The sequence below is a fragment of the Kryptolebias marmoratus genome, linkage group LG24 (genome assembly GCF_001649575.2).
Source record: "Kryptolebias marmoratus isolate JLee-2015 linkage group LG24, ASM164957v2, whole genome shotgun sequence".
In the NCBI taxonomy this organism is placed as follows: domain Eukaryota; kingdom Metazoa; phylum Chordata; class Actinopteri; order Cyprinodontiformes; family Rivulidae; genus Kryptolebias; species Kryptolebias marmoratus.
In genome coordinates, this window is record NC_051453.1 from 21350925 (window position 1) to 21360947 (window position 10023).

A 10023-nucleotide genomic window follows, 5' to 3' on the forward strand; every position below is an offset into this window, starting at 1 on the left:
TATTTTGGAAATACCACACACAGTCTATGAGATGGTTTTGTTTTGCTTCGTTTTTCTTCACACAATGCATTTATCTTTTGCTTTTGCTGTTACCATATTGCCAGGATCTGAATTAGTGAACATGCAACACTTAAGTCTGAAACCAATTAAAGCCTCACAGAAGTGCAGCTTAAATTTATGCTGTATGTCACAATGGTTTCCTTCCCTTTCAGTCTTACCTCTTTTTCTTTAATCAAAATAGTACAAAGTTTGACACTGTCGTATTGCTCCTTCTGCATTGACAACCCAACAACAGCCTTCTGCAACTCTTGGGTTTTCAAAAAAATGTAGTTCCTCTTTTGTTGTAAACAGTGTAATCCTGGAAAGTAAAGTTAATTATCATCTGAAGCATGTCTTCCAAATACAAATTTGTAACTGTCTCTGCAGCTGGGTGTTTTATAGGAGGGATACAGGAGATTTCAGGAGGTAATCTTCATTCTCACTGTATTCTGAATGGCTCCAATCTGACACCAAAGAGGGGGGAAAACATTATTTTATTTATCTTCCAGCAACAGAGAACAGGTCTCAAGGTGTCAAAGCTGCTGTCAAACTCAAAGTGAGTCACGAGTTACCGGCATTGAAATTAAAGATGAGTCACGAGTATAAATAAGTTGGCTGACTCGAAAAAGAAGTCCTTTAATTTCTGATTTGATGCAATATGCAGCATTCTTACACCAGAACATAATTTTCCACATTCATAATGACAGAATGTAACACAGTCATGTCAAGTTGCTAAGATCACCACCAGAATCATGGAGAGATTTGAACATTTTGTAGTTAAATCTGAGCACAGAATGCTGGTGTGATAAAAAACACAAATTAAATACTGCTTTGAATCCAGTGGAGGTTACATCCTTGCCAAAGCTAGCAACTTATCTGACCAAAAGGTTAGCTGATTCTTACATCTCTGCAGTCAAACCAGCTAACTTTAATTTCAGACTGAGCTCTTATTCAGTCTTTTGACTTGACTTGACCTTACTCATCGGTGCATTCTGATTGGGTGCTCATTTCAGTGGGCTCATATCCATTCAAACCATATTAATGGTCAGCCACGGCAGCAGATAATGAAAAGGTTTGCTGTATGAGGAGAAAAAATACCTGCTTTTCAAACTCACATAATCATAACCAACTGGCTGCAGCAATAGTTGAATACTATTTATGTTATCAGAGAGTTCCACTCAGGAACACACTGTGACTGTGGACAGGAAGGGTATCCTGTAGCAGTCTGTCCCGATGTGTCCTCGGCCCTGGTGTCCTCAAAGAGCCCCACCAGGTGAGCCTCGCTGGCCTCCTGCGGAGCCACGATGGCTGAGCTCTGGAAGGGCAGGTCAGGACTGGACTTCAGCATTCTTCATGTTTAACACTTGTTGTCATGGTTACGCATCATAACAAAATGTCCAAAAGTAAAAAAGGTTTCAGTAAAAATCCTTCCTGCTGCACAGCATCCAATACCAGAGGACATAATGATCCAAAAAAGTGATTTACATCAAGAAAAAAAGAGGAATAAAGTTTTCAAAAGCAATATCTCAGAATAAGTAACAGAGCTACGCCAACATGCAGCCACCTTGAGTGGCGCAGTTCTAGAAAAAAAAAGCTACTGTTAATGCTAATGCTAATGGATTAACCAGTTGCATTATTTTTTATAAGAAAACATTGTTGTGTAATTAGAATCTTTTAAGCGGAACACTACAAGTTATGCATCCATATGCCATCTAGTGACCCCAACTATACAATTTACTAAGTTTTAGAACAGAAGTCTTAAGAATTCCCTGTGTTGGTCCTGACATGGACTGGTGACCTGTCCTGAATAAACCTCCCCTCTTGTTCATTAGCTGCTGGAAACAAAAAACAGCTCTTCATAGGCCTAAACACAACAAAGTAGCCACAGATGAATAAATGGACATATTAAAATTGTGAACATTGTTATTTTAAATACTTTATTCAGTTACATTGGTTTGACCTATAACACAGCTTGATCCACCAATGGTTTTCTGTATGTAAGTGATGGCATAAAATATCTGAAGGTGCATGAGATTTTAAAAAATCTGGTTTATGCACATAATTTAATATTACGAATATGAGTTTAAAAATCATACAAATTGTCTATTTTACGTGTATTTAATATTAATTTTTAAACCTCTTTTGAGTAACTCAGAACATCAAGCTACTTTGAGAAAGTAGCTTGATCCGATACAACAAAACATATAAACTTTACAGTCTGTTTTCTGATCAAACAAATTCTCATTTTATAACCATAACTTTGTTTTTTTAAATCATCTAAACAGGTAAGTAATACAATAAATGTGCTTTGTTGTTTGTCCTGTAAAAAAAAATAATTAAAAATACTGTTCAGGTTTCTAGATGTGGAGGCTAAAACTCCAATCAAGTTACATACATAGATGCAATTTAGAAAATTATTAAATTTATGAAGAGATATTGACATAGGATACTTAAGGGATAACATGACAAGATTGTATCAATACATCAACAACATCTCAAAGTCATTTGTTGACTTTTCTTTGCTGTAAACACAGGAAGACAAGCAGAGGACGTTGATACTCATTGTCTGTTTAACACAGCAGCTCAGAGCCAATCAAACTGAACTGATGACTTCTGACCTTGATAAAAAGACGCCGAACCCCTACGGTCTCAAAAGCTTTGTGTTAACGGGTCAGAGCGAGAGTTAGCTTAGCATATAATTAATGTTTAATAACCCCTGGTTGTTTGTCAACACTTTTCTCACTGTCTTTTTTCCTGTGCCTTATAATCTTCGGAGTGCCTGCAGGCACAGCATTCGCTGATAACATCTTAAGCCTCTTGTTCCAATACCCTGGCCTGGCAGTAACAACACTGGCCAGTCACTCATTTACAAGCAAAGATAAATGCACAGTCCTTAATCTGTCTCCAGTTAGGGCTCCAGAAACACAACACAGGCCAGACTCAAACCTTTAACTCCTCCTCAGGCTTAGCTGCTCCATCAGTCGTACCGCTGCAAAGTAAAGCCGCCTCCACTCTCACCTCTATCACCTGCCACACAGGTACCAGCTGATAAGCACACACAGCCATGCGAGTGTGTGTGTGAGAGCGTGTGTCTGTGCTTTCTCGGTAATTAGGTTGAACTCAGAGAGAAATATTACACCTTTTGTGCATTAGTACATTATTTAACCAAGACCGAAACCTACTTTTTTCAGTTTTCTAACCATCCATTCTGGATGAATAACATTCACTTCAAATTAAGGCTAATACAATTATTCATTAGTTGAAATACATGTGAACTGACAAATATCTTCGTTGCTTCTTAAATAAGAAATTTTATTCCTTTTTATAATGAATTTGAACACTAACTGAAATTCTTAGGATTTCGATCATATGAAAGTTTTCCATTAAAATCAGTAATCCACCAGTTCTGAAGCATATCCCTAAATAACAGAATGTTTTGGAAACCACTTTTTTTTCATCAATAGGTTTTCAGGCTTTCTGAAATTCTTTTAAAGTTTGTTTTGGGGGCTTTGCTGCTTTTTAAATTTTATTTATTTATTTATTTGTCATTTTCAGGGCATGTTCACTGGAGAATGTTTTTGTGAATATGTAAAAGTTTTGGGACGGGGAAATTATCCCTCATTTATTTTTTTAAAATGAGTTCCAGAGTAAAAGAAAAATCTTGAAATGCCACCCTTAGGTTTTTGTGTCGAAAGCACAACTTTTTGAAAACAATGACATCATAGCTCCACTTCTAACCTAACCTACAACTCAGTTTATATTTTTTAACATGCTGTATAATAATTTTTTAAAATTCTAATCCTTTTTTTGTATTATGAAAAATGTAGGGATGTTACTATTTGCAAAGAGAAGATATAAAAAGGTAAATTTTTGTATATAACGGAACAAACTACAGTGTTGCACAGACTAAAAAAAAACAACACTAAATTGTTTATATTTTGAATTTAACTAAAACAAAGCTTATATTTCCGTTTAGATAATAACGTAATTGTTTTTATGCTAATTAATAAGGAGCTCAAGGCATAATTCTGAACTCTGGAGAGACAACCTACTTGAACGTATAATGTAATAAGATAACATGCTAATCCACATCAAGCAGGGATATACCTGTTGTTTACTGTCTCTATTTGTTTTTGTTTTCATTTCTGAAAAAAAAGTAGTTTTAAATTCTTTCAGACTTTTGATTTCTCTCTGTAACGCTTCTGTCCAGCCAACCACAACAAAACCACTTTCACCAACATATTGTTGAGGAAGAAAGAAAAATAATATTTCAGTTTGAGTCTGTTACAGAAGCTTATTAAAGTTCACACTATCCACTCTATTTCCTTTTGGTTTGAAAGAAACAAAAGAAGAACAATATCCCATTAAAGGCTGGTTCCTCATCCTTTTCATTTATATTGGGAGTGAAGTGTCAGTGTTTTGCTTTGGATTAAAGTTTGATAGCACTCAAAGGAAGAATGATTCCCCGTTTGAAGACTTGTGATTACACACAAGGCAGGAAAAATAGCAGAGAACAGAAACCCGAGCACAAACAGATGAGTGTGAAACATAATGGAAGAAGGCTTCTTATGCACTGTCTGCAGAGGGTGAATTAGGAGGCAAATAGCATGATTATTGTCTGATGTGGTGGTGGAAGTGGCGGTGATGGTGGGATCTTGCCAGCCCCAGGATGCAGATAGAAACCACCAGGGGTACAGAAGGGGAGCAGGCAATTGTGATTTATGGGTAGCAGCGGGCTGATAAGCCAGCTCCCTTCATTTAATGCCTTATCGGTCGCGTTAAAGAAAGGCCACAATTTGCAGCATTCTTAAAAGCCCCAGATGTGACTAATCTCTGCAACCTTCCAGACGATCTGTCTCAGGGAAAAACTATAGATCACTCACTTGTCTCACTGATCCAAGACTCTTCTCCTTTTAGTGTTACAATTGGAAAGTGGTGGAGGAAAATGTGTTTCTTTGTTTTAGGCTTGTAAGCCAAACACTGGAATGTAGGACAAAATAACACCTAAATTTTAAAGCTACAACTTTTAAATGACTGGTTTGTCAAGGCAACAAAAATAGCATTTTTTTCATTTATTTACAATTGCACAGGGTGTCCATGTATAAATCACGACAAAGATATAACTTGCAAAGATGCAAATGTACATATGAAGTATCTTGGTAGAAATTCCTTTGATAAAAATGTATGCCCACAATCCTCATATACAACAACTGTTCTTCATCATCATATCAAGTTTAAATGTCAGGTGTGCTGGGAATCAATTTGTTGTAATTCTGACCAAAAAAAGTAATCTTTTTTAATCTTTTTAAGTACTTTTCTTACTGTACTTGACATACCCTTTGCAAGGTATGGGCAAGGAGTCCTGTGTCACGATTAAAGACAGTTTTTGTCTGATTCTGTGGTAAACAATAAGATGTGCATTTCTTCAATGTTGCTTAGACGGCCAGAACAAAAACCTGTTAAGTGGCAGAGCAGGATGGCAGTTCCAATTTTTGAAAAGGCAAACTACAGAGTGTGCTACAACTATGGGGGATCAAACAGCTTACCCTGCCTGTCAAAGTCTATTTCAGGCTGTTGGAAAGGATGCACCAACTGATTATCAAATTTTAAGGAGCAGTGTGGTTTTTGTTCAAGTCATGGTAAATGGTAAATGGCTTGCACTTATATAGCGCTTTATCTATGAATGGGTGAATGATTGTAGTGTAAAGCGCTTTATCTAGTCCAAGGACCCCAAAGCGCTTTACACTACAATCATTCACCCATTCATCCACACATTCACACACTGATGGTAGTAAGCTACATTGTAGCCACAGCTGCCCTGGGGCAGGCTTACAGAGGTGAGGCTGCCATCACACCCGCACCACCAAGCCCTCTGACCACCACCAGTAGGCAAGACGGGTGACGTGTCTTGCCCAAGGACACAATGGCTGAGACAGCCGGAGCTGTAATTGGAGGCTCGAACCAGCAACCCTCCAATTACAGGACAAACCCCTACCTCCTGAGCCACTGCTGCCCCATTAAACAGAGGGTGAATCTCTACTTTTGCAACGTTAATGAGAGGATAATGGGAATGTGTTTTTTAGACTTCTTACAATGTCCCCTGAGTGCTCGGATTGCATTTGAGGGCTAGCTGATCCCTCTAAAACCAAACCAAAAGCTGGGTCTGCAGCATTGGCACAAAGTTGAGCTTGTTCACGGTATAGATTGGACTCTGCCAAGAATGTGCCTTGTTTCTGATCCAGTATATGGTGCTCATGAACAGAATCTCAAAGTATTGTTGTGAAGAGGAGGATGTCTGCTTTGGGGAACCCCAGGGTCTCATCTCTGCTTTTTGCAGATGGTGTGGGTCTATTGGCATCTTTAGAACATGCCTTTCACTGAAGCCATGGTTCTCAACTACGCAAAGTCAAATGTTTCTTCCAGAATGGTGAATGATTTTAGCCTTCATGAAGGAGTTTAAGTATTTTAATGTTTTGTAAGGATGGAGCAAGAGTTGGATAGATGGATTGGCAGAGCTGAGCTTAATGGCAAAGCACTGGATTTTCTGGTTCATCTACGCTTCAACCCACATCTATGTGATATGAATCAATAAGAAATAAGATCCTGGATATAAGAGACTGAATTGAGGTTTCTCTGTAGGGTGATCAGGCTAAGGCTTAGAAATAGGAGGATCTTGGTAATCCAAACAGAGGTCACAGTAGAGCCACAGCTCCTCCACATCAAAAGGTGACAGCTGAGGTGGTTAAGACATCTGTGTCTCCTGCTCACCTACCTCTGGTGGTGAGGTCACCGAGGTGGTTAAAAAGCTCCTCGTGGCAAGGCTCCGGGGGTGAATGAGATTTGCCCTGAGTTCCTTAAGGCTCTGGATGTTGTAGGGTTGTGTTGGCTAACGCGGCTCTGCAATATTGCATGGACATTGGGGGCAGTTCCCCTGGTGGTCCCCTTATTCAAAAAGGGGGACTGGAGGGTGTGTTCCAACTACAGAGGGGTCGCACTCTTAAGCCTCCCTGGTAAGGTCTATTCTGGGGTTCTGGAGAGGAGGGTCCGTCAGATAGTCGAACCTCGGATTCAGGAAGAGCCGTGTGGTTTTCGTCCCTGTCGTGGAACACTAGACCAGCTCTACACCCTCAGCAGGGTCCTTGAGGGTGCATGGGAGTTCACCCAACCAGTCTACATGTGTTTTGTGGACTTGGAGAAGGCGTTCAACTGTGTCCCTCTGGGAATCCTGTGGGGGGTACTCCGGGAGTATGGGGTACCGGGCCCTTTGATACGGGCTGTTAGGTCCCTATATGACCGGTGTCAGAGCTTGGTCCGAATTGCCAGCAGTAAGTTGGATTCTTTTCCAGTGAGAATTGGACTCTGTTCAAAACGATTCTGGTCATAACATTTATGGACAGAATTTCTAGGCGCAGCCAAGGTGTCGAGGGGATTTGTTTTGGTGAAATTAGGATTGTGTCTCTGCTTTTTGCAGATGATGTGGCCCTATTGGCTTTATCAGGCCATGATCCACAGCTTTTGCTGGAGCGGTTCGCAGCCAAGTGCAAAGCAGCTGGGATGAGGATTAGTGCCTCCAAATCCGAGGCCATGGTCTTGAGCCGGAAAAGGGTAGAGTGAAGTAAAGTGAAGTGAGATTTATTTATACAGCACTTTTCAGCAACAAGGCGATCTAAAGTGCTTTACAACAGAAATAAAAACAGAATCCAATACAGGAAATACATAATGAAACACAAAAAAATAAACCACATCAATCATGTAGGCCTATAATCTAAATGAAATATAGGTGTTATAATGGGGGGGAGATGGAGGCGAACCCAGAACACAGACTCGTCTTTCAAAAAGGAAAACTAATTTATTAAAGTAAAACACAAACAAAAACAAAAGGCTGACATGGCGGCAAAGAACAATAAACACAAAATACAAAAGGCAAGGCAAAAGCAAGGCATGGAACGAGAGGAAGACGACAAGCATGGCATGAACAAGAGGAATGACCCAGTGAGGAGTGATAGAAAGTGACCGTTTTTTTGATGAGGTAAATGGGCACAGGTGAGTGATAATGATTACTGACAGGTGGAGATGGGCATGGCAGATGTGACTAGAAAAGTACTGGGGAGGTGAATAGTGACAAGACATGAAGTCCAAAAGACAACTATACCAAAACAGCAAGAACAAAAAACACCAAACGAAGAACCAAAACCCAAAAACACTGACATTCACAACAATAAGACAATCTAAATGAAGAGTGCCCACACACCCTGCAGAGTGCCTTCTCCGGGATCTGGGAAGATGTCCTGCCCCAAGTGGAGAAGTTTAAGTATCTCGGGGTCTTGTTCACGAATAAGGGAAAAATGGAGCGGGAGATCGACAGGCGGATTGGTGCAGCGTCTGCAGTGAAGCGGGCACTGTACCGGTCTGTCATGGTGAAGAGAGAGCTGAGTCAGAAGGTGAAGCTCTCGATTTACCGGTCAATCTACGTTCCTACCCTCATATATGGCCACGAGCTTTGGGTAGTGACCGAAAGAACGAGATTGCGAATACAAGCGGCTGAAATGAGTTTTCTCTGCAGGGTGTCTGGGCTCTCCCTTAGAGATAGGGTGAGAAACTCGGTCATCCGGGAGGGACTCAGAGTAGAGCCACTGCTTCTCCACGTCGAGAGGAGCCAGTTGAGGTGACTCTGGTATTTGATTAGGATGCCTCCTAGACTCCTCCCTGGTGAGGTGTTCTGGGCACATCCCACCAGGAGGAGGCCCAGAGGAAGACCCAGGACACGCTGGAGGGACTAGTTTTCTCAGCTGGCCTTGGAACGCCTTTGGATTCCTCCGGAGGAGCTGGCCCAAGTGGCTGGGGAGAGGGAAGTCTGGGTCTTCCTGCTTAGGCTGCAACCCTCGCGACCCGAACCCGGATAAGTGGAAGAAGATAGATGTATGGATGGATAGATGGATGGATGGAACACACACACACACACACACACACACACATACACACATGTCCAGTACTATGTCAGGTGTCTTTGCACCATTTTACCCATAAACTAGGAACTTGACATAGCCACACTGCTGATCAATACTAATCACTGCAATAATTACTCACCAGAGCTTAGGTATGTCATTGATTTTTAAGGCAGTTGTTTGCATTCCCTTCATATCTGATCTTCATAATCTTAAAAGATTTTTTTTCTTGTTGAAGTTTAGTCAAGTTGTATAAAATATACGAATGTCACTGCAAGGTCTAATCAATGCGTAGTGATGTCTTGAAAAGCCTGAGCTGCTTTAATGTGCAATGTTGTGATTTTAATTTTGGAAATGTGCATGATTAGAAGCAAATGTGTTTATTTGTGAGGTATAAAGTTGAATTTATTGAAGAAGGTAATAAATTCTGTTCTGTCCAGCAGCAGTATGTAAGATAAACAGGTGTATTTCATCCAAATAGAAGTAAAAAAGGAGGTGCTGCACAATTGTTTGTACAAGTGTTTCCGCTTCACCTATTCTCTAATCAAACTGTGGTCTAGCTCATTCCAGAGCTGAGTTTTGTTAATCTTTATTTGCAAATCTGTAGAAGGAAGAGGAGAAACGTTCATCTTCAGGTCAATCACCTGCAACGGGACCTTGCCTAGTAATCCCTCCTGCTCCATCATTCACCTCTGTGGTTAACATGAGTAGCTACAATCCTCCAAAGCTATTGCAATTTTTGAATTTTAAGTGCTTCTTTTTCTTTAAATTAGGTGCATATATTCATTTTCTTCTATGCCTTGCTGTGTTCTACAGGTGTAATTAGTCTGAGATACTTGGCAGTTGATTTTTTTTCCCTCCTCTTTCATTCTTAAGTATTCATGAAAGCCAGTGATCTGACAAATGGAATTTTTCAGCACGGTGGCATCTTGCATCTCAGACCTTATTCTGACAGATAATCTTGTTTAATTATACCAGCCTGTTTAGACAGCCCAGGTAGAAAAATCTCAACATTTAAATGCCTATACGTTTGCACCTG